Consider the following 27,109-nt stretch of genomic DNA (forward strand, 5'->3'; position numbering starts at 1 on the left):
CTCCCCCTCCCCCTCCTCTCTCTCTCTCTCTCTCTCTCTCTCTCTTTCTGTGTCGGGTGCGGAAAAGCAGCTAAATTGCGTGCGCCGATAGAAAGGTATTCTCTAATAGGTCTACCTCGAGCAGGCAACGACACATCCCGCAATAAAACCGCCCACATACACCGGCTTTATTAGACCGTTGTTGCGATATATTACGTGCCGATACGTTAGCGGTAACGTTTCGTGAGACATTCATGCTACAGTTACTTCAACAGAATATCACACACGGTTAACTTTCAACCATTGCCGCTGCGTCGAAATAATGCGATACCGTTGCAAACGTGGAGTTTGACTCTAATAAGTACTTTGCACGAGTAATTTATGTCGGAGGAACAACAGAGTTAATGTCGTCTTTTTATTGTCGATCTCGAGGACGAATATACGCTTTTTTATGACTCGCCGCTGCTCGCTGAGTTTAGTAAGTAAATTTTTTGTACATACACAGAGGAAAATGTAATGGTCGATCCTGTTAGGTATAACATTGCTCGCGCTGTTAGTTAATATATGAAATTAACTGTTTCTGAGAGCTTCCAGTGAAACGATCCTTTCTTCTTGCAGCATTTTTCGCGATTTACGACAAGAGAATTTTGTTCGCCTTGTCATTATTTCGCAGCGATTCCCCGCAAGGGAAACACTTTTAGTTATAATTATTGTCTCTCAGGCTTTCGCGTTATCATTGATCTCGGTCTGCGTGGCGTGACTATTTGTCACGCGCAAACATATCGGTGTCATATTTGCGTATGTACATGTGCATAGACGGGTCGGGATGTGTGTAGGAGGCTAACGAAGCTCCTATTTTGCGGTTCGTAAGGTATTTACGAGGGGAATAATTAGATTCGCCTTCATCGATAAATTACAACCGTATCGCGCGTATTAGACACATTTACAGTGACGAAATTATAATCATTACAGGCCTAATAACGTCAAAAAATGCATTCCAGAACCGCGTTCTAATTATTAATTTTTTATTGAATTAAAAAATGCTATTTCTCAAATAGTTATAAAAAAAATAAGCGAAATCATCTAATAATAATAATAATAATGCTTATAACTAACATTGCATTATTCCTATACAATCGTCAGTTAATTCTTATTTATAATTTACTCTTAATGTATATTTTATTCAGTTTATCTTTCTAAAACAATTTTTACTAGAATAACTTTTAATATGCAATGCGCATAATATATGTTAAAACAAATAAAATTATAACCATACACGTGTAACTCATTTCGAGCGTAAATTTTCAACGGGATTGTAACTTTCTTTTTTTCTTTAAATTTTGCGGGGACATGGAAAAAAGCGATTTACACGAACCGTTAATATTAATATGAGAGAGAGAAAAAGAAAGAGAGAGAGAGAGAGAGAGAGAGAGAGAGAGAGAGGAGGGAGGAGGAGAGAAAGAGAGAGAGAAAGAGAGTTACGAGACATATACTAATATGCGTGAGTAACTCTTTTTCTATGTGATGAATATTCATTTCCTTGTACCAGGATAAATAAGTTTTAATGACAGCACGCTGGCTGCGTTCGCTCGCCGTCGTCGTCGTCGTCGGTCGTAAAACGATTATGGAGATGTAACTTTTTTTTTTTACATCCGTATCCCATGTTACGCGTTCTCATATCCCTCCCCGGGAGTGCACGCAAATACTTTCCTGCGCGGTTATAATCACCGCTCCGCGTCCCCGGGCATTGTGTAAATACTCCTCGTATTTGCGGCGTTACGGTGGACGGCGGTGTACTTAGCGGCCGTATTTCCTCGAGGCTCGTTCACGTTTCACAAAATGAGGCTTTCCTGTTGTCTTTCTCCCTTGTCGTCCCCGCCGCGAACCAACTTCCGCTCGTATCTAATTGACTTCCGACACGTGCATCCTGACGAATAGCCAGAGACGGACCTACGTGAGGTCACCCTCTAATCGTGTTTTGCCTTCAGTGTGCTTCCATCCTAACACATTCTCTCGCTCTCTTTCTCTCTCTCTGCTAGTTTCTACACTTCGTTTAGATTAACGAGCGCGGACGCAGTCTCGTGGTTTTGACACCGGGTTTATGAAATCAGCCGAATAAATTTATCTTTGTGCGGAAAAGATAATGTCTGACTATTAACGAGTCCAAAGGGAGTAATTTAGATTCAATTGAATTGAGCTTTTACGTGTAATTGAAAATACTGCCATGTATAATCCAACGATTATATGGAGGTTATTTAAAATTTTTACATTGATCTTTTGATAAAAAATATGATAGTCAGAAATATTTATATGTATAAGCAGAATCTGATTCTCGACGTAAGATTTGTAAAATGATCTATAATATCTCAAGTTTATTATTATTGATATTATTAATCTTATTGAAATGTGCTGCCATTAAAAAAACTTACTATCACGTGTGCAAGTCATTGTGCGTTTGCTTTTAAATCAATAAAAAACACATTAAACTTATCACTGATACAAGTTTCTACGCAACATTATAAAATTTACATGAAATATACTCCGTTTCTAATATTCTTAATAGTCATTACTTAATTGAAAATTGATGGAGAGCACATTTATAAGATTATAAGAAAATTAAGTAATTATCGAGATAATTTTCGTGTGCCTTAAAATATTTCTTCTTGAACAAGTCAGTAAATTGACACGTTGATTTATTGCATTGTCAATCATATTACAGATTTGAATTTGTCTCAAATTTTACTTCAGTGGCAAAAAGCTACTTCTGTTTTTTTTTTATTCTCCACCTTTTCTGTGTCGTTCAAATATCATATATAAGTATATATAATGTCAGAAAAGAAATTATTTGGAGCATCCATGAAATATAAAACGTAACGAAAATAGCACGAGGACAAGTTTTGCATCACGCTACACTGTATGTAAAACACACGGCTAAACCATTCGCCGGCAGAAGAACGAGTAGCAGCAGTTCATGCATAGAAATTCCAGAAACATTTCCGGAAAGCCAAAATCGATAAGACGATAACGCGTCTGTTTCTTACGTTCGGAAGTTTGACGCAAACGCTTAAACGATTAAAGTTCTCAAATCCATCGGTGTATTTGCAAATTACCATTAGGAAGTTCGCCTCGCGATCATGCGGAACATTCCAGGTGCGAGGATACATGCGTAAGCAGGCGATTACGCGCATCTTCGAAATGGAGGCTATCAATCGTGCGTGCTTTGAATGGCCAATTCTCCACCGTGCAAGCGCACGTGCGCGGAAATGTCGATGGCGGCGGCTATTTATATCAATGAATATAATGTAGAAATACGTCCTTTTCTATTTTCGAATAAATGAAACGACAATCGTCATGTTCCGCGCGTAAAGCTGCACTTTATACTATAGTACAATCGTCCACGGAATCCAAGTATACATTTCTCGCTTTGATGTAAAAATATCAAAGGTATCGATAAGTAACACGAATGAAAAAGAAGCGCAGATGTTCCTGCAAAAGATACTTGCATAAGTATTTCAAAGCGAACGTATAAAGAAATAACATTCTACGATTAGTTATTATTACGCAGATGCTTCCAATATAAAATTCAATCGTAAATGCTCTACATTATATTTAATCGTCTTTTTTCACAAAGTAGTTTTTTAAATAAAATTATTTAATTATTCTTTCTATCTAATTTCTCGCGAATAATATAATTTGAAAAAATACTATAATTGAATAATATTATTTGAAAAAATGAGTTTGAAGAATCGAAAGCAGGAAAAGCTCTTAGAAACTTTTTGGACATTTTTGTGCGTAGATTCTAATGACTTTAACACAATCTCTCCTTTTTTTAAGATAAATTAATAAATGAGAAATTCTCTTGTTTCAATTATTACACTTAATGTATTGAAACGAAAATAGCGCATTACATCGCCGAAGCATTTAGCGTTCCGTATCGCCGTTGACATTCGATCATAGAAATCACGTTGGCAGATACCAGCCCGGACATCCCGGGACATATGCCTTGAATATCGATCTTCTGAACCGTGCCGCCGCTCAGCTTGCGAGCAAATCAGACACAAATCAACGGCGCGACGACGCGATCTCCCGGGGGCTTTGCGTCCACCGACGCATTTGCGTTCACCCGTCGTTTTCCTCGCGATAATTTCCCGTAATGGCCTCGCACTCCATTAATAAATTCGTTCACCGTAAAGAGATTCATTCCGTTCCGCGCATTCAAACTATGCAATTTATATCAATAATTGAAATCGTGACTTAATTGGAATTTCTTCCGTGCAACTTGCACATCAATTATTATTATAATATCTCATTGTATTTCTTTAAATATTCATTTAAATTCTTAAAGATAAACGTTTAATAAGTGCTGAAATCCTGTTAAATATAGTAGAATTCCGTTTACAATACGAACAAGTTTGTGCTCAAATATACGAATTCATAGCTAAACTATTATCATCCGATCGATTCGGTTATCAGAACTGTCTTGTACCCTGACATGTTCGGATAAACGGAGTTCTCCTGTATCCCTGAAGCCGCAACTCTCGATAAATCTTAACGTCGCCGTTCTTCACGATTAAACAACACTTTATTATTATTACACCGTTGCTTCTAATTCCCGATCGTCTTCTCCTTCACCACTGCTACGAATCGTATTACGTTTCTTTATACGCTACCACTATAAGTACATCCGCGTCGGAGAATTTTTAACTTGAGTTCCTCGGAGTCGCCAGTGCATTTCTACATCGCATCGTCTTACGTCAGACGTTATAAGACAGAACGCTGATTTGCATTATTATATCAACAAGAAAATGCATCCAGGTATCCTTCTTTGATTTTAACGAAACTTGGTGGATTTTTAGAAAATTTGCCCGATCACTTTTCAGGGCTTAATTTCACATTTCACTCCTTGAACAAGTTTGATTGCTGATAAAAAAAAAACGGTATTGAATAGTTTTTTTACCTCCTCTACAAACTCATTAAGTTTCATTAAAATCGAAGAGAGACACCTGAGTGTCTTTCCTTGCCAATGTCAAATATCAATTATCGGAATATCACGTGATGCGCATAAAGAGCTGCTCGCAAATACGAACAATGCACTGCGTTGCGCTGCATTCTTGCCGCCTTATTCGCGCTGTATATAAATGCTTATTCTCATTTATGTACATCGCTCGCGAAAAAGGACACAAGTGTTACAATTTATCCTAGCCTGCGCTCAATTTTCTACAATCCCTTCTTATAAGTAATCATGCACCCAAGTTCTCATATACGATTCCTTTCTCACTTTTCCTTTTCTTGCACAGTTCTTTCCAGTATACCTCAAAGCTCTATTCTGATCCCTTGTTGCTCAATACTTTTGTTGCCGACTTATTTTCTTCTCCGCTTTCCTCTACCTTTACATGTTCGCCAATGTTGCTCTAATTAAATCCTGATTAAATTCTTTTGTTCTACCAATGCTCTCGCAGTTTCGTCCATTTTGAACAATTATTTGAAATTGATATCTGACTTTGGACCTTCTCCAACGCTCTAAATCCTCTTTTCTCCTCCTTTCCGTTATCTTCGATCCTTCAACATCTCTCCTAACTCTGAACCAATTCCTTGTTCATCCATCAAAATGCTCAGCATGCACTTCTATATTAATTGATTCTTTTTGCTGTATTTCTTTACAAATTTCCAACTGCTTTCGAACTTTCGAACGGTAATGTGTGCAGATATTTATTTATACAAACAAATTTATGCTCAGTTCTAAATATACAAACTCACAGTTGAGCTCGTATTATCCGAACTATTCCAATAATAAGAGCTCGACGTGTTTGACTTCAGTTTTCTGTGAACGTGTCAGCTCCCATTATCGAAACTAATAAGTACTGCAGTAGAGGGGAGAATTATATAGTAAGCCTCTATTATCCGAACCATTCGGTTATCAGAACTGTCTTGTTCCCCGACATGGTCGAATAAACGGAGAACATGTTCTACTGTATATACGAGTATCTAGAGAAACATTAATCCCAGCACACAAAAAGTAGGTCAAAATTGTAGAATACGATAAAGCAATTTTCGAGAGGAAAATGATTTTAACAACTTCACAGAATTTCATTGCAATACTTTTCACGCTCTATGCTGCGGAATGAAACACGCGGACGAAACGTATTTCGCAAATACATATGATTAAAAAAAAGAAAGGAATAATCAATGCGCACAAAATTCTTCGCATTTTGCGATAATTGCGTGACATATTTATTATGAATGAGTTCGCGATTGTGAAATTAGGAAAGATGAGAGCCCGTTAAGTCCCTAATTTCAGCGGGATTATAGCGGCATTTGTAACGGAGATTCATACCCTTCTGCGTAAGCTGACCTAATGAGCTATGCGAAAGTATCATCTCCGACGACTAACGACAGAGCACTAGAGACGCTGATCGATGCGTGCAAAGGTTATATAGTCCTGATCCGTATAATAGTCGATATCCAGACAAAGTTGTAGGTTAGTAAAAGGGAACACAAACGGGATCCGGTAAGCCCTCACCCTCACTTGGCCTTGCCGAGTTTGATGGGTCTGTCGATGCGAGAACTGTTCCACTGGTCGTCATACCCTCGGAGAAACTTTGTTCTTGGGAAGAATCACCTTACGGTTAAGAAACTTTTAAATCGCATTTGTTTTCTTTTCTGTTCTCAATTTGTTTTATTTTACTCTTCTGTTCCACTGTTGAAATTGTTTATTTAGAAAATATTAAAAATTGAATGTTAAAAAGATGGAAAGTTTATGTCAGATACATATAATATTAATTGTGACGGTTTAAAATTGTACGTTACATAAGTCGTATTTTAGATATTATAAGTGGAATATATATTTTGCTAACAGTAGAATATCGCTATTGTGATCACTACGAAGAAAACGTAATCTATTACGAAATGATCGCAATATATTTTATTGGACACGGATGTAATAAACGAATATCATTTCATATTATACTTCAAAGTATTATTTAAATCACGACATTATTAAAAGAAAGGCATTTTATGCGAAGCTCTGCACCGCCATTAATTAAATTCGGTCGCATCTATAAATCACAATATTATCCGCAATATCCGCAATATTCAATTATATAAAAATGCGACGCCGAGAGGGAATTCGTCCCAATTTACCGCTTAAGAAAAGCACGAACACATAATAAGCTGGTTTTAATTTGAGGTGTATGCCGGGCAAGTACATGGTAGAAAGGGATATCTTGTGGGCACGACACGACGTCTAAACCACGGCGGCGGAGTGGGAAAATAATAACCGGAAAATAATAGTCGGCCGATGACCGCAGAACTTCTAAACTCGCCGCCATGCACGCCCACCCTTTACTCAAATATCGGCAAATATTTCAATTACAGGGCACGAGCGATCCCTCGATATCCGATATCGACTACATGCTCTTTCCATTATATGTTAATAAATTTCCCAATGTTTCGGATAGTTTCCGTCGAAAGTTCACGTGTATAGCGTTGCTTCGATCCTGTCTACCTTTTTTGCACGCAAGGTTGATTAAATCGGCCCCGCATTCGCTTTGACGTGTTTACATGTTTGCAAGATAAAACTAGAGACTCACTATATAGGTGTTGAGAAATATTTCGCGACAACTGTCTAATCAAATTAAATAATGATAAAAAATCTGAGAATAATTAATGTAAGATATTGTTAATTACATTTCGTTAGATTTTGTTATATTAATATTTAATACATTTATATTTCTATGAAAAGAATGATAGGAAAGACGAAATTTGCATTATATACATAATTGTTGCGAATTCAATATGAGTTCTAAGGACGAACTTAAATGTCACGTAGTCAGAAATACGCAGCTATTGCCACAAATACATTAGATACGTATTGTAAACTTTACAGTCTCTATATAGAGAGTATTGTGTAGAAGCTTATAACTTAAGTTTGTAACAATACCTAAATAAGGATTCAAGACATCATAGAGCAATAGTATAGAATGATTTTAACATAACAACGTATGAGTCGTCTTAAACTGTTATCTCAAACGCTTCAGCTAACTCAAAGCCAACAAATAACGGACGCTGACAGTAACTCGAGCTGACAGTAACGCGAACGTATCACTGGTCAGCCCGAAGGGATTGCAGATTCTATTAGTCCGGCAGTGGTAGCCCAGCGCGCAGCGCGCCGCGAATCAGAGAAAAGTAGTGCAGTGCACTAGTTAGTCAGCCAGTGATACGAGCATGCCACTTGCCAGTCACACCGGCCCGAGCCTACATATATACAGCCTATACGCAAAGAGTATCACGTCAACCTGTGTTAAGAGCACGTCAAATATTTCCATCGCTTTTGAAGACAGGCAGAAATATTTCGCGACAAAGTCGCGCGCGGGTGGGAGCGTTTAAAGAGCGGAGGAGAGATATGTATATATGCGACGATATAAAAATAAAATTTCTTTGAGATTACCTCGGTAATTTCTCATCCTTTGTCGAACAATGTATGCTCATAATCCGTAAAAGCAATCTTTCTGCATTCTCTCCCACGCTGCGAGAGCTATGCGTGCGTCTGCATGAACGATGGTTTCGTCCACGCCCACGCCGGCGGCGTGAGCGGCGCGGGCGGCGCGGTGCCGCATCTGGACGCGTATATACATCGAAATTCCGCGAGTTTTCCCGCACACGTGTGGGAAAGCTCTCGATTCCGCCGCGATCTCTTTTCCGTAGCCGTTTCTCGCGCCGAGCACCGCACACACGCGCGTAATACATACATATGTAGCGTTCGATATCGCCTTCTGCTAACCCCTCGATCGACAAACACATTGCGCGCGCGCGCGCGCGCGTCCGACGTAGAACGGAATTTCTTATAAGTGATCTATTCGCGTTTTCTCATGCGCGTCTCCTCATACATGCATGCATGCGTTCGCGGTGTATAAATGTAAAGAATCGCGGATATGCAGCGCGACTGTCGGAATGCGGCGCGTTCGGCTCTCGCGTGAAATATGCATCGACGGAAAAGGGAGGGGAGGGATTGCACCCGGCTAGAAATTTATGTGAAACAACGATTGAGTAATGCGATATATACACACGACTGATGCCGCCTATACATGCATATATAAACAAGTTCGATTGGGTGAGTAAAAGAATGCACCGATACGGTTAATAATAGTACGAAATTTCATTACAATGAAGATATATTACGAAGAATATATATATATATATATATTAAAGAAAGCAGAAGAATATGTATTAAAAAGAGCGATATACGGCTGCATTGTAAAAAAAATCTATATAAAAACCTGTAACGACTCGCTTTCATGAAAATTTCTGATTTCCATTACGCAGAAATGTCCTGTCCCCGATTATATAATTTTTTCGAAAAAGTATAACAAATCTGCGAGAAATGTAAGAAATAAAAATTCGCGAAAGAAATGCAACATAAATAATAAATATCAGCTGAAAAGCTGTCTTCAAAGAATATTGCGACATGGAGAAATATATGACAGAATAAATTTAAATTTAGATGTACTCTTTAATGCACAAGCGAAAAGTTTTGTGACTAACGGTATTTAAAATGTAAAATTATTGTGCGCATGATGTATTCTGAAAAATTTATCTTTACAAACTTATAAGCCATATAAATCAGACACTCACACACACATTTTTTCTGTTTGTATCTAAAAAAAAAATACATTCATCTTAATTATCATGATTACGAAATAATAAAAAATTTCTCTATGTCGCTTTTAAATTGGTTGATTTACTCGGTCCGACTCGGAAATACATTCAAAATGCTTAATGCCATACCGTACCGCGATGATGATGAATACATCTCTCGAGCAAATTTGATAGATATTAAGCACAATATGCAACACGTTGAACAGATGCAAGTATGAAATATTCCTTTTTTTATGAGAACTATGTATGGCGACCGAGATGGCGACATTGAATGGAAGCAAAATGCAGAAGAACACTTCGCTCTCCGATGATTTCGTACGGCGTTTCTCCTTGCATTTCACACGGGGATAAAGATGCACAACCTAACGGAAACGATTCCGACGCTCCTTTTGATAAAAATCTATGAATGGAATAAAGCACACGCAACGATTATTTTTGCGACCGCATTTCAGCGCCGTTATCATCTTCTTGATCATTATCCATTCGTTTTTAATTCGAATTTTACGTAAGCGGAATTTTAACTCGACATTTATAAGGATGTTAATAATAAGGAAGTTTAAAGCTAAGCGTTAAAAGCGTACTTAAAAGAATATTGTATATATTCTATAACGTACATTATATGCGTGTTACGCGAGATAAATTTGTAACGCTCCAGTTAATCACGCTTTATTCAATTTGCATTAATATGGTATCTTAACTTACATCCACCTGCTGTAGAGTACCGTGGGAGAGATTATATCAATTTCCATATTCTGCGCCCCAGAGAGAGAGAGAGAGAGAGAGAGAGAGAGAGAGGGAGAGAGAGCGCGTAAGGTAGAAGCAGAGTTCATTGAATATATCGATCATGCTAATATCGTATTCGACACCACGGCTTTTATACGTCGGCATCCGTTAACGCGATGCCCATAAAATCGTCTTTAAGGTGATTTGCATTTAATCGCGCTCGGGCCAGCAGCGATCAGGAACGTCGCCCGTGATCAGTGCTGGCAATTAACCCCAAACCGGATGGCACGATCGTTACAGCGGGATTACCGCGAAAAAGGCGCGTTTCTGTCATGAAGATCGTACGATTGAGGGTTCGAAACGATTCAATTCAACCGCCCCTCAAATCCGTGGGTACTTTGGGCGTGAGGGTCGGGCCCGAGTAAGTGAGTAAGTGATACCAGTCGGAATGAATCAAGGGCCATTTGCACATTTTCGCAGAAATCACGATCCAAGATAACCAGAGAACGAAGAATTCCGACTGAAGGAGAGAATTCGAGAAGATCTAGTGTCATCCACGTTCACTGTATCCTAAAGTTAGGAACCGAGATAATCGATGACGTAATATTTTAAATAATTCACGAGCGAATTTTTTTATATATAGGAATAAAAAGAAACGGAGACATGCTATTTCGCCTTGTAAAAGACAAAATCCCACTAATTATCCAAAATTGTTTGAAAATTCCTTTACTTAACTCATCTCCAAATTAATTATCAAGGTAATTACCAAAGCGGCTAATGCCTGACTATATCTTGTTAAAAGAATATAAAGTCAATTAAAATTATAAGTATGAATTGCGATATTTTATACGCCCACGAAGCCCCGCTTCGGCCTTTTTTTTTTATCACATATATTTCGCTCACCCTTTCGCGGCGGCCATTGTGCATTGAGCATTCATTAAGAATTACTCAGCGTCCGAGTGGCACAATGGGATCCAATTACATTCGGACATAAATTATTCTGACCGCTCGTTATTTAGACGCGCGAGATACATCAAGCGCTCGCCGTGACAGCCTGTCACCGCGTTATCAGTTAATTTGTCACTCGGTTAATCGTTCGTTGTACATACTACGTCCCTTCCTCGTTAGTCGCGCGTGCCTGCCTATACCTACGTTGCATCTACGACAATGAGAGCGCGTGCCGCCGAAGAAACGGGTGGAGCGCTGCGAGTAGAGTGTCAATTAGTGTTTACTGTAATTAGCTGTTTTACCGCCGCGCTCGCGGGAATGAAGGATCGTCTTCTCGAGCTAATCACGTATTTACGCCCTGATCGGTTTTATAGAGCGAATGGTTTCGTCTGATACGTCGACGACGGACCATTAATTCATTGAAAGAAGAGATTAAATTGTCCCGTAAATTGAATAAAGAGAGAACGAAAGAGATTTTGTCCGCGCCAATAAATCTCTTGATTCCCTGAATCCCTTCTCCCTGAACTGAAGGATAAAATTTGTCAAGTCTAAATCGCACGATTTAAATGAACTACAATATATGGTCCCACCGCGCATATTTCTTTTTCATAATTTCCCTTTTATAATGCCAAGCCGCAGAGCTTTCACGGATCTTTAATGTCCCGATATAAAGGCCATTAGGTATTAACGGTATTACAGAACTGATCGCGTAATCGGTTAATTATTCCAGTTGACTGTTCGTACCTCTCTCAGATAAACCACGTATCCCGAGCGCGTTACAACCGCAAAGTAAAACGACATTCGGTAAAACTCTCGACTGTCTGTGTCGGAACAAAGAGATATCCTTTTGTTCTTTAATCTAACTGGACGGACAAAAAAATTTCTTGTTCATGCATTCGCTACGTCGATGACGTGAGCAGCGCAATATCTATGAATCTCATAAAAGCGAAAAAAAATTGTCAGTGTCTGTCGATGGTTAGTTGGCGCTAAAGTTCCGATCAACATTTTTATCGACAACATAACGATAACGTCTATCAAGATACGTAATATTCTGCAATTTATTATATTGCGGCACTTTTATTTAGAATAATGAATACTTATTGGATATCGCGGGATATATTGTTTAATAATACGTTAACAAGCACACAACTGTATAAAATTTCATTACATAAAACCAACATTGATGAAACAACATTTTCTTTTATCGCTAGCGGTAACGGCATTTTATATTTGAACGCAATACAGACATATTATGTGTGCAAATGAGATTTTTCACATTTTAAGTTATAATTGAAGCAACATTAAACGCGGATCGAAGGACTGACAAAAATAAGGAAAGGAAATATCGATCGAGTTATGGATGGATAAAACGAGAGCAAACGGAATAATGCTTAATGAAAAATAAAACAACGCTGTCCTTCCATGTAGGGAGAATGTATGTGCGAGCACATTTGCAATAACGACTGCAACACCTGCTCCTTGATTATCTTTTCCGCAAAAATTGTGTGTGTCGTGTGTGTGTGTGTGTGTGTGTGTGGTGTGTGTGTCGTGTGTAGTGTGTGTGTGTGTGTGTGTGTGTGTGTGTGTGTGTGTGTGTGTGTGTGTGTGTGTGTGTGTGTGTGTGTGTGTGTGTGTGTGTGTGTGTGTGTGTGTGTGTGTGTGTGTGCGTGTGGGCGTGAACAAAAGAAAAAGGGGAGAAACACGTGTTTAGATAACGCGCCTGTAAACGCTGTATAAATGCTGTGCTGAAATGGTAGCACGTTCTGTCGAAAGTGCCATACTCTCTCGCGAGACCCGCTAATGGAACTCGCATTCGTAAGATTAAAGCGCATGCTGTGCACACGTGTCCTCCCCGAGTGTACATAATGCTGCCACATGGCTATGTGTAATATAATAATTTCTCCCAAAGAGCCCGCGATAAATAACGTTTTAGAAAAATAAAAAAACGACTATGTCGGAACGACGGTCAACATCGAAAAATACAAGAGAATGTAACAATTATAGTATGCGTTATGCAATAACAAAGAATATCGCAACACTCTATAAGCTGTGTGCTGTTATCTTTTCAAGTATTCACGTCGCACGAGTTCAGATTCAATTCCCTGATAAAAGGCCTAACATTTTCCTCTGCGACATATACATGAAAACTACATTTACGTTAATAATAATAATCTCTCCCTGCTGGATGCGGCTGTCCGCGTCCTCGCTATATCTACCTTAAATATTTATAACAGGATAGCCAATAGGATCCGTCGAATCTTCCCCTGGCGGGCTTTAATGTAAATAAAAAATTATCGTCTGATATTAAATAATTGAGAAGAAATTAAAGGACTCAGGATGGCGAAAGCCCTCTTTTAGCGGGACGGATCCCGCACAGGCGGAAAACCAACGGGAGAAGAAGGATAAATTCTTTATGTCTGAAAAGCAGTGCGGTTTCCCGTGGGATATGAAAAGAAAGGCGACGGGCGGGTAGACGTACGCAGCAGCGTGTGTATAATGCATTCATGTAAAGTGGGGATAAATAGGGGAAATACGTGACGCAAGAAAAAAAATGAATTTGTCTCGGTGCGACAGTTTGATTAATATTTACGATGCCAGAATCCAATTAGAGATTTCGTCGGTGGCATCTTGAGGGGAGAGACACGCGGAAGCGACAAATATTTGCGCTACTCCCGTTCGTTCGCAGCAATGAATGGGCCATTGTCGTCTTTAGGGCATAGGTTTATACCCCGAGTCTCTGATTACCGACAGCGGAGCGAGCGAAGATGCATTTTGCGCCATCCTCGCGAAGCAACGGCGCAATTTGTTTCTCTCAGTCGCGATCGCGCTATTGTTACACTCACGGCCGTTCGTGTCACGATGAGGGAAAACACAGTACGACCCGACCAGGAGGATAACGATGAAATTCTTTGTCTTCTCGTCACCGACGGATGCAACGATATCGTAACCAGATACGGGTTCTACATAAATGGTGCGGTCCAGTTTTGCTTGCTTTGCATGGTTCGAGAACGTGTAGACAACGGGGGACTATGTTCGCCTACACTCTCCAACTTTCAAATATTTACATTTGTTATGAAACTAGTTATAATTGAGTAGTTTTGGATGGAATTGATTTGAACAGGAAAACGAATTTATTTCAGAACCGGGACGTTCTAAAAATATTTGCTTCGATTTCAGTCAGAGTTGAATATTTTTCTGAATAGATTTTTAGTAAAAATCTTTTTTGTTCTTCTTTTAATTAGAAAGAGAAAATATCAAACAGATATTAAATTGCTGTTTGTTCCCACATTCGGGGAAATTACGCGTCGGGATAAACAAGCGAGCTGTAAAGGAGTGAAAGCTGCAAGTTCCAATTGAATACCAAGCGCACGTCGGGGCGCTTTATTTTCTCCAAATTCGGAACTGGCTTTGTACGGAATTCGTGCGGCTTGGCTCGCCGAAATCCTTCGATTGACCGAAAACCGCTATCGAAATAATTGCACAATCAATCACCGCTGAACAGTGGTTTTCGTCCGGCAATTAGCACGGCCAAACGCGCTCCTTGAATTTCACGCACGGCTGCTGCAGCCGATCAATTGCTACGATAAAGATCTACGTAAGCGGGAACAATCTCTTGGGGTTCAGAAGCAAGAAAATATCTACGTGAACGAGTATTGCTATTTTCAATCACGTAAAGAGCTATGCACGCAAATAAATAGGGGGAAAAAAGTCAGTTTAATTAAACAAAGTAAAGCTACAAAATGCAATCAGACACGTAATACATTACGCGAAAGAATTCCCAATTATGTTTTTCACAGACGTAAAATTGTTAGATTTTTGTAAATGTCAGAATATCATCGAGAATGGATTACCAAACGTCAGTAAACAACCAACGAATACTCACAGTTATGATTACTTACGCAATCTGAAAAGTCATATTTTGCGAAAAGAGGGGCTAACTTCACACAGTTAGAATATCACTTTAAATTCTTTAATATAATATTTTATTATTAATATTTATATATTAATAATAAATATTATTATATAATATTTTATATATTAAGATTTAAACTACACTTGTGTTGTACTTTCGAAAATTTCTCCAAACGACAAGAATTGTTCGTTGGATTGTCGCTCGTTGCTTGCGTAATATATCGATGATATTGAAGGATTGAAATTGTCTCGTATATCACGCGAGGTTAAATGGGTCTTTAGGGCAACAGTTCGCGATGTTTGTCGCCGGCATTGCATTTGGCGCCGAGAAAAGGAATCTGATAAGTAAACGACAGCCTTTCCGCCAATTCCGCCTTCCAGTTGTCGCGCACGTGATACCTAACTGTCGATACTCGTCTACTCGACACAACGGATATATAGATATGCGAGATGTTGCGAATAACGAATAGAACACATGCGGGACTCGCCGTATGTACGCCGTTCGCCGGCAATCGTTTAAATTAACGAAAATCCGCAGTATCCGTCGGCTTCCTAATTGCAATTAATGCAAATTTACGCATGAGCGATTCGGTGGCTATACGCGGAACACTATTGTTTTTCGGCGTCGGTACGGCGACGGCGGTACAGTAATGCCGCGCTGCATCTGGAGTGGAAAATTCCTCAGGAAGAAAAAGACATTTGGTGTTCGCGCGCCAAATTTTTTTGGACATTCTTGCGGTAGGTTTATAGTACCGGCGATGTTACTTGCAGATTTTAAACGAGATAAAATATGCGGTGCAAAGAGATTCATATTTTTATCCTCTTGAAAAGTTCTCTCTTATGTCGTTTAAAGATAAATAACGATTCTTTGTAGAATAATGAAATTCTAAATGCAAAAGCAGATTCTAAGTATGCTTTTTTTTGTTCGCCACATACAGGTTTTATAATTTAACGTTTAGCTCCTTTTATGAAACGTATATTTAATATGTCTTTATACACGTGTATTTTTTAATTTGCGATATTGAGTCACCATAATGTCGATGCAATGCATATATGCGATATTGCGGTAGAATGTGATGAAATTTTCTCTTTAGAGGTGAATTCAACATGAGTACTCCCATTTGTAAACCACGACTGCGTAACACTGTAGTGACAATAAACCATTATATTAATTAATCCATTAACTCGAGACAAAAATATACGGTTAAAACCGGCATTGCAACCGAGGGAGATGAAACGGCGCGCGCGTCCAGAGCGAATCACTATTCGTTAACATGATCAAGCTTCTCTCCGTATAAGAGTAACCGGAGGAACACGTGAGAGCATTCAAAATTTAATTTGCCATTCCGCTTTACCGCAGGCCATAATTTAATTAACTTACATCCATTAGCACCGCAACGACCTCATCAGTTTAATGGTTACGCAGAAATTATTTTGACAATATTTATCGCGTATTTGTCGCTATTTAAATATCAATACAGCGGGCATAATATAATGACGTAAAAGCTATCGGCGTTTCTCGGTTTGCGCATCGCTAAATTCAGCGATGCGGCGAATGCCCGCTACGGAATATTCCGCGCGCTCTCACCCGTATTTGCGCTTTCTCTCTCTCTCTCTCTCCCTCTCTGTCTATCTATCTATCTATACCTAATCTATCTCTCGATCTATCTTTCCTTCTTCAGCAAATGCGCTTTATTTATTTACACATCTCGCTCGCGATCATCCTCAAAGTTTGCGGTAAGCGCCGGGGGTACATGCGCGCGCGTGTACCGGTCCTAATTAATAATTCCAGCCGATTAAGCGGCAGGCAACTCGTGATTCGCAGACTAGATCAGCGCTACTGGGATTATCGCTAGCGATTACACCCACGCGCTTTGACTCGTTAACGAGATTGCGGGGACAACCGCCGCAACTTGCCGGTTGTGTCGTAGCCCCTCTCTAATATTGACTTTTCCAGATCTATGCAAAACGCATAACGCAGCTGCTATCGCATTATTGTGTTTTCGATTAATCCCAAATTTTGCATCGCAGCGCATCACAGATCCGTCAGCGAAACCGCACAAGTTTTGCTCGAAGCGACGGGTCATCGATTATTAGTTATGTGCTGGATTGGATTTAACAAAGTGTAATTTATTATATCTGTCTTTCGCGCAACAGCATCGTTCGAAATTAAAAGCGACAAATACGATTATTGCGTCGATAATTAGCGAATATAATAACTTGAAATGTTATACGCGCGTAAAACATATATAATTCCATTTCTCTTATCTGAAATTTCAGAATCAGCTTTAATTAATTTGAAACAAATAAATCTGTTTATGTCATAAGTAAACGATTTTCACGAACGTAACAAATAAATTTGCATTTGTGTCGAAATTGTTAAAATAAAAATACATTTTTTTTTCTTTCTCTCTCTCTCGGTTCACAGTTTATCTATCGATTAAATTGAATGTGTTTGTGCCACGATTGTATTGTATGTACTTAATTCCACTATCGGAATTCGTCACGTTGCAAATTTTGCATATTAAACGTAAATCGTTTGTAACCGCGTCGAACTGGAAAATTATTCCGCAATTTAGAAATCGAGGATAGAAATCTCTCGTTTGCGAGAAAGCGGCAATCGCGAGGGAGTCGCACATCGGCAAAAACGTTATACGGGCTATTGGAATATACGTTTTCAGCGAGAATTTCCCGGCCCGGCGACGCAGCAGCCACTTTACCTTGACACGTGCTTTGCATCCACCGTTTTGCTCATGACCGCGATCGATCAGATTCTACCGCGCATCTTTCGTTCGTCTCTCTTACCCCCGCTGCGCCATCACGGAAGATCACCCTTGGCGTACCGAAATAGCTGCGACAGGCCAAAATCGTCGATTGAGACGGGCTGCCGATATGCGCGTGCATCGAAATCTATTGTCCCACACGCGTCTGCCGACTTATTCTATCAATTCCGTTTGTGATTTACGTACCGAAACACGACTCGGCAGTCGAATGGCATCTCAGCCCCGATACTCTCTTAGCGTTCAACATGGAAACCATTTGAGATAAGTGGTGGCTTTGGATTGTCACAAGTGCAGCATACCGTGGTCTGTGCTGTATATTGGTATAGGAAATGGCAATGGCAGTGCCGTAAACGTAACAGTAATTTGCAAAATATAAGTGGCATTAAGCTTCGACAAAATTTAAGTGAAATAATTCAATGATTGATTTAATGCAAGAAGAAACGATATTTAAATCTGAGAATCTTTTATTGTTTAACTGTATTAAAGAAATCAGATATATGCGTGCCAAACAAGCGGTGTTAAATAACTTAAGATTTTATTTGATTATTAAAAAGAGGGCGAGTACACTCTATATGTTTTTTTTTTCGTAATATATTAATTTGAAAAATTCATGCGATATTTCGTGGTGACAACGTTTAAATATTTTATGTGGCGGCTATTAAATAAGTGACATTACTTCTTATCGATATACGATCGGAATCATGTTACGAACAAATACAGGCGAAATGTTTCCCCTAGTCCTCGAACGTGGACCACCATCCTTCAACATTCAGCAACCGAGTTTGTCAGCCAAAAAAGAACCGCAGAATAGCCTCGGCCGAAGCCGTGATGTCGGAGCACCCTGCTAACCCTCGTTGTCCAGGGTCTTAAGCTCTATCGATTTCGGATGAGAGTTGCTGACTCTCACCCGCGTTCACTCCCTCTCTTAGCCCTCTTTCTTTCTCTCTCTCTTTCTTTCTTTCTCTCTTTCGCCCCCCTTTCATACGGCCGTGATATTAATCCTCTTGCATCGATGTATATCTCTCGCCAGAGAGGTGGTTTTAAGTCGTGAGAATCTCGAGAGAGGACGCGAAAGAGCGGCTCGAGAGAGCGGCATCAGCGGCGAGGCGTGAGAGATCGACGACGAGAGTTGAGAGTTAAAGCGAAAGATAATAGCAAACGAAGCCGAACGAGCACGACGAAGGCACGTCGAGACTTTGGGGTATTGCTCGTCGAATCTCCCCAACCAATGTGGGGTGAAAACACGGGAGGGAAATGGGCGATATCTCATCTCAATTTCACGAAAAGTCCCGTAAAAATTAAACTGCGATTTTTCATCGCGAAGACACGCAATTGCTTGACGTCTTCGAATCGAAAGTGAGTAAAAAGTTGGGGAGAGGAAAGAGAAATGTCAAATCAGTCAATAGTATATCGTTAATAATACTTATTGATTTTACATGTATTCATGAAAAGGACGTGACAAACTTTCTCTTTTTAATTAATAAAAATCTGAATAAATATGGATTCTTTATGTGATGGTTTTAAAAAATATTTAATTTAATTTAATTAGAAATTGAATAAAAAATACATATAACGAAATAAAAGTATTTTTATTTAGCAACAGAATTAAACTGATATATCTCGATCGACTATTCACTAGTAGTCTTCCATGCATCTCCTTACGTGGCACATAACTGTCCCGGGATCTTTCTTCCTCGTGGAAGACTCGGTACAATTACGGCTTAACGAGGGATGGAGCTAGTATTTATAGCGAAGAGAGGAAGAGAGGAGGCAATTGAGATGTTGCTACTGCGACCGGAATATTCGTGTTCGAAGGAACGGCCGAAGAGAGAAAGCGGATTTGTGTGAGGGTGTATATCGGGGCTCTGCTTTTCTTTCTTGCAAGAGGATTATCCGCGGGCCCATGGAGAAGACGGTCGTGACCGGGAAAAAGTGTAACGATGGAACTTTCAAGCTGAGATACACGAACGAATTAAGCGGCGATTCTTATTCAGGCGGGACGATTCGCGCGCGTAATTAATTCGAGGGTAGCATTGTACGGTATGCGCGTGCGTGTGTATACAAAGCATCTGTCAAATTCGACATTAAGATATTTAAGTTTATACTTAAACACATAATAAATTAGCAGAAATTCGTTATTTTTAAAGGGATACTAAAATCAATAATTTTTTAGATTAAAATAGCGATATTATACATTAATAATTGCTTACTCATGAATTGTTTTGTTATTTGGATACTATTGGGGTGCTATTTGATATTTAGATTATTGTTATGTCAAACATGAAGTTTCTCGTAAGACAATTATTATGTTAGTGATGATATTATCCTCTCGCTTTCTCTCTCTCTCTCTCTCTCCCTCATCATGTGCTAATCAAATTTATAGGTTTCGAGTAAGTTTACACATCCTGTCGAAAGGTCAGAAGTTGCGTGCACAATTACGTGTAACTTTGTTATACTTAAACGTACGTATTTGCATATTAATTAATTAATTTGCTCTGACATATGTTTCCTCACTTTCTGGTATCGGAAATCGAATTGTTTTAATTAACGGATTATTTAATACTTTTTATTTAAAAAGAAAGGAGAGACTTGCACATATTGCGTTTCAGAGGTGTCGTCGTTTTTTCTGATTTCTAACAATAAGTTTAAGTATTATACGCGCGTATACGTAAGTGAATGAAATGTCCGCATTATTATGTAAAACCTATTAATGTTCATAAATGAAATTAGAGCTTATTCCGAAGAAGAAAATGAAATAATTTAATAATCGTTATTGACTGGAACTTCTGCATTCCTCCTTCTATTTAACATTCCCCGTATTCCTGTACAAACAGATCGATAGCACCCCGAGATCGATTGATTCCTCTGGTGTATTCAGTTCGCCTCGCGCCGCCATAAAATCCGCAGCCATCCGGGCCAGAATCAACAGTTTGCTCTATTGATTACTGACCATATGCCTACCGAAAGAGGCAGCAAATCTGCCACCGACAAATGTTACATCAAATTCGCCTATTTAAGCATCTTTTCAAGCATAATAAAAGATAAGGAAGAATCTTTTTAAATGTAATTTTTTTTTGCTTAATACGTATTATGGTGAAAAATTAATTCTACTGGGGAAGCAAACTAATCTCACGTTACGTTTATTAAATTTTGCAATTTGCTGAAAACTTCATCCGTTGTAAAAAATTAAACTTGATACGAATTTTTGTCAATATGGTAAATAATTTACAAATACAGTAATTTTGATAGCTGTGGAGAATTAACTTTTTTCTTTTTATTTAATATTTTGCAACATGTCTAATACTCTCGATTTTCTAAATTATAATTCGAAATAAAAAGAATACTTTTATATATTATCTATATTTATCAGAATAAATAGATTAAAATCTATTAAAATAAGTATATATTTTTAATTATAAAATTAATAATAATTAAATTTGTTTAATTAAGATCTCAAATAAAATTATTTTGTCTAAAATATGTTAGATAACGTTAAACGTGTACCATTTTTATATTATCTCAAATCGCAATATCTTTTATTATCATTGTTTTACATTATTTATTTATTATCATGGTTTTATCAATAATATCTAAAGTGCGTGAATAAGCCTTGCCGATGTCAACTGAATGTAAAAAATGAATGGGTTAAATATAAATCAGAAATATGAATCGCATTATATACATACTACATGATTGTCACAAAATTCAAGTGTGCTTCTCGTGCCAGAATTAGAATTGTCGCGCGATTCTTAAATCTCTTCCGTCGCGATTTAACCGAATGATACAATCATCCCCCAATTTCTTTTTACCCTCTTGACTGTCCTATCAAATCGTCCTGGTTGAAAAGCGAACGTTATGGGATGATAAAAAGCCATTTCGACAGTGTCTCGCCGAACACGGAAACCCGGCAATCCGGATTCGGTTTGCCCCTTCCCAAAGTAGGAAGGCGGCAATTTCCGGATAAGTTTTGCCCGACGATCAAAAATTATGGAGGGATCGAGTGAAACTGGGGCGAAACTATTGATATCGAATTAACGAACACGATTCCATCGAGTGAAATTATTGTAATATCGCTAAATGTAATTATATTATTAACGGTATTTATATATAATCTAACACGAATAAGAAATTATTGCGTTTTGCTAGAAAATACATCCTTTATGCGTCCCGATATTATATCTTTATAATCTCTACATAATAATATAATTTTCATAAAATTTTTATTTTAAAGAACATGAATTTTTAGAACCTTTGCATTTTTCTATTATCTCAAAGATACTTTTTATATGGTTAAAGAAAATGTGTGACATCGCTTTTGTAATGTTATAATTAACATTATAATTATACCTAATGTTATATATATATATATATATATATATATATATATATATAATTGCATTATTCAAAATAAGTAATATTTAAGCAGTACCGTGGATTAAGAATTTTAAGGATCCTTCGAGAAGTTTGTTTTGAAAAATTTCAATCAAGTTTCAGAAAGTCAATAACTGAAAGAGTTTGTAAATCGCTCTTGATAGAAGTTTGCATCCTACGGAGAAACAAAAAAAATGCTAATGCTCTCTATCCGATTTTATCGATTTATGGAAATTTTAAAAAGCTTCGGAAGAACGATCAAGTTAAAATAGATGCTTAACGTGAAGTCGTTCGAAGAAAGTGAAAATTGGTTATTACTAAAAGAGACCAGTTATGATAAAGTGAATTATTCCATGTGTATTTCAAATTTAAATGCAATTTGCGAACTTCTATTTACATATGTAATTAAATACAAAGAGTATATATAATGTTTATAATTATCTCGTAAAATGCAAACCGTTATATATTTACCGTTATATATTTACCAAAACTTCAAGCTGCAACGCAAAATAACGTTGCGGCTTTCAAATAAATAATTTAGCGCAAGATTATTTCGTAATTATGATCAAACGAGTCTTTATCTGCCTCATGTTTCGTTAACGTTCCGCACCGCAATTATACACCGGAACACGCAGGTTTTAATCCGATGATAATATGGCCCCAAACTTTTCCGTCCGCATCCACCGATCATTAAAATGAAGTCATTAAAACGGAAAATATATTCCACCGTGTAATTTTACATGCTCAACGATGCCTCTCAACCACGGAACTCAACTACTTCAGCTAGAGTGATCGACACGCGCCATCGAAAAGTAATATTCATTGACGTGACTTGTATTAATATTCTTTGATTTATGGGAAATCGATTTTGTGTATTAAGTGTGCAATAAATCTTGAATGTTGACGTTATACGGACGAACTTGTATAAACTTCGCAATAGACCGGCGACTCTTCGACAAGTGCAATAATGCACCGTGATGTTACAAAAGCTATACTATAATGAAAAAGATACCGTTATAGTACCATGACAAAGCTATTGTGTTTGGAATTGAGGTATATTATAATAAAAGTACTCCCACACACGCACATATATTTTACATATCTTTCATATTATATTGTATTCCGTATTACATATCACTATATATCACCGTAGTAAATAATTAGATTACTCTTGAGACTCCGTACTAATTGTAAAATGTCCGTATCCAATTAGAGTTATTTAATAAAAAAGTATCGTTAATTAGTAATATTATAAGGAATCTCTTATTATTGAACAGCGTTATGCAGCTTATTATGTCGCTGAAGTAACTTTAATTACCGAGATTCTCGCAGTGATTCGATTATGGTCGCGATACTCGCGATGCATCTTGGTTACATGTTACCCGCGCGTACGTACGTAAATATTTATGCAAAATGAAAGATTGCCGGGAGCCCGGGAGCGTTGAATCAATATCATATTTCTCGTCGTACGCCGCGTACTAATTGGGAACCGGACGTTGAAGCATTTCGCTTTGCCGCTTTGCTGAAATTTCAAGCGAGCTCTCCGCGAGCCAGCGACGTTACTTTGAGATACGCGGCTTGGCGTAACGGTGCGCCATTTTAACCGCCATTGAAACTAACGAATCCGACGATAAGCTCCAACAACGCGTTATGACGCGCGTATGGGGTGCTTTATTGTCGACTGAAACCAAAGTAATTAGTGCGGTTCTTTCGCCTTCTTCCTCTTTCTTCTTCACCCTCTTGTGTGTCAAGCGCACTCGAAATGTTACGTCCTTTCATTTTCGTTTCTTTTTTTGTCGCAGGACGGAAAGCCAGAGAGGGATTCAACGAGGGAGTCGGGCGGACGATAATTTAAAGCGCGAGGCTCGCGTGCATGCTCCGCCGCGAATGCCCCATAGAATCACGAAATATTACTACGCCCGGAACTTCAAACATCTCTAAATAGACCTGGGTAAGCTCGATTTGAGTTTCACAAATGAAATTCCTTTTCTTCCGTTGCTCCGAAGTTCGCTGGTCCCTATGCTCCGCGATTGCGGCGCGTGAAGGTATGCAGTATCGCATGAAAAATTACCTACATCAACGTTACGTTCTATTAATCGATATAGGAATCTATCAAAGGAGCTTTCGACGACTCGATATTTCCGAAAAGCATATAAAGAAATAAAAGCACACGATATTAATCGCTATAAGAATCTCTTACAAATTATATTAATCTTTCTCCAATTTATATCCGTATAGTTCTCTTGTTATAAACAGCGTATACCGCTATATAAAGTGATTTTAAGAGGAAAAAAGGATGTTTCGGATATTCCTTAACAGATTTGCGAATCAATCGTATTCCACAATTAATTTCCCTGCTTTAAGGATTAAGATTTAGGATTAAGAATTGCACACGCCAATTTAGAATGAAAGCAGCAGGTAGCTTGAGAACTTGGTAGGCGCGCAATGGAACGAGAGAAGCTCCGTACGGCAGACGAACGTATATTAAGGATTACTATCGTAATTGGAGTTCACGGAGAAACCCGACCGCGTAAAAGCCGACTTACACCGCCAGCAAAGTTCTCCACTTTAATACCGCCGTCGCAGCCAAATGTCCATCGCTTTAATAAAACTCGCGAAAAAGGCGCATAACGGAAGTACACATAGGAGGAAGGAGTTTTCGAGTGAAAAATACACTCTTGCATTAAACATCGCATGCGCGAGCTTTATTTGAAGATCGCAGTGCCTTTTTCAGTCAGTATTATAGAACGGAATTAATATATGCACACATTTTCGGGCTAGGGATAATAAACTAGGTTAGTTTCCTAACTAGTTTGCTATCGCATTACGACGGATTCCACGTCTTTCTTCCGAAAATAATTTCCACGTTCATTTCGGCGCGCGCGTTATTACGTCGTCTAATTGCTGCCCATAGACCCGCGAACTCGGTTTCCGCGAACGGCATTTTCCGTAATTTCAGTGTCAAATATTTGAATTATGAAGGATACTTGCCGCGCTATTCACGCTATTATGTTCTGCTCAATTGCTTATTAATTTATTATGAATGAATATAAATTCCTTATTCAAGACCTTGCTCGAGTTTTAATCCGCCCCGACAATATTTCAATTATCACGAACACCTCTCTTGCGCGAGTGAATATATTGATTCCACGGTGTTCGCTTAATAAAATAAAAAAAAAAAGAAGGAAATTATACCATATTAAGATCGTCCCTGAGTTGTCAGTTAAATTTACAGGACAATGTGCAGCGTGCTGGGAAATACTAAGAACCGCTGTCTCTTGGACGATGAATAAAAGAGCGTGACGCGTTCATTACGTCTTTTTAAACGGACGTTTCATTACGCTTTGTAAAGACGCAGACGCACGTTAATATTAACTTGTTAAAATATTTATATTCAAATATTGAATATTATATGAAAATGTTTATATATTATACATTTTCTTATCGCGCTTTAGCAAGTGATTGTTGCGGGAAGCAGCTCACGGATAAACGTAAAATCATGTAATCGCAATTGCCCCCAAGAGTACAATAGTACTTTGCTATTTTTAAATGTAACATAAATTCAGAAAATTAAATGCCGTCAGGTATAAAGAGTATTTCGCCGTGCAACACGTGCAAGCGCTATCATAAACAATACGATAAAATCATCCGAGATCTTTGTAGAATATATAATTAAGTTTTATCTCCTCTGTTTCTCTCTATTATCTTTTTAATTATTTTTCTTATTTCTATCTATTTTATCATTCTCAATTATAGAAAAAAGAATCGTAATCAAATTTATTGTTCCTTTGAATTTTGAAAAAATCGGGAACAAAGACGAGATAATCATTCAAAAAGTTATGTACTTATATAGTCCGCGTACATGTTTGTCTCGCCTATTTCTTCATACGTAACGTATTCTTCATTGAAGAATTCCGAAAAATATGCGCGAAGATAAATTTAATCGGTTTATTTTTAAGATTCGTTAAATAGATAAATGGACAATCTTATTCTTGAATCCATATCGACTGAATTTTCTTTTTATGCCAATGAAATTTTGTATCTGTGTGTCAATCATCGCAAGTTCGATATTTGATATTCAAATTTCTCTCACTGCGAACGTCGTCCGTTCATGGAAATACAACAATGCACCGTGCAGACTCGCCTGCGTTTCCAACAGCGACGGCCGTACGTGTCCGCGTGCGAGCAGCGCGCTCGAGCAAGTGCAGTGTTGCAAACGACAGCCGAGTATCCCGGCCATAAAAAACAAAAAAACTGTGATGAAGGGGAAACAAACGACACGATTCGCCGCTAAACATCAAAGGGCCAGTCGCTCGAACGCGTCCTGAAAACGCGTTAGATTTACAGTTGCGTTTAACGCTGTTACGTTGACAAACGCGATCCCGGCATTTCCCGCCGGTCGGCCGAAAAAATATTTAATCGCGCGTACATCTTTATGATCAATTTTACTACCACCGTATCCTGCCGTTCCCTTCCTTTCGAATATTGTCGAAGCACCACGAGAGAGATGTATAACTCTCGTAGAGAGGGAGGGACGAGAGGATCGTTCACGGTTCGCCGACGAATTCGGGGAAAATGTACCGTCGCACGCGGAAAAACGTGGAACGGGAGAGAAAAGTTTCATCAGGCTAAAGCGCGCGACGGGGAAATACACCCGGGACCGAAGTTTCGCGCGGTTTGGTACGGCGATGGTGGGCGATGGCGGCGATGGCGGTCGTTCTCCAAAAATTACTATTTAC

The 27,109-nt window shown here is 38.5% G+C and overlaps 1 protein-coding gene across 1 annotated transcript in view; it reads left to right on the forward strand.

Moving 5' to 3' along the window:
* Positions 1-27,109, forward strand: part of LOC105452691 (serine/threonine-protein kinase SIK1-like) — a 122,499-nt gene that overhangs the window by 21,103 nt on the left and 74,287 nt on the right. The window contains exon 3 of the mRNA XM_011694031.1: positions 24,173-24,321. The gene's annotated coding sequence lies outside the window, so the exon portion shown is untranslated. The remainder of the gene's footprint in view (positions 1-24,172; positions 24,322-27,109) is intronic.

The sequence above is a fragment of the Wasmannia auropunctata genome, unplaced genomic scaffold (genome assembly GCF_000956235.1).
Source record: "Wasmannia auropunctata unplaced genomic scaffold, wasmannia.A_1.0 LD336026.1, whole genome shotgun sequence".
Taxonomy (NCBI): Eukaryota; Metazoa; Arthropoda; class Insecta; order Hymenoptera; family Formicidae; genus Wasmannia; species Wasmannia auropunctata.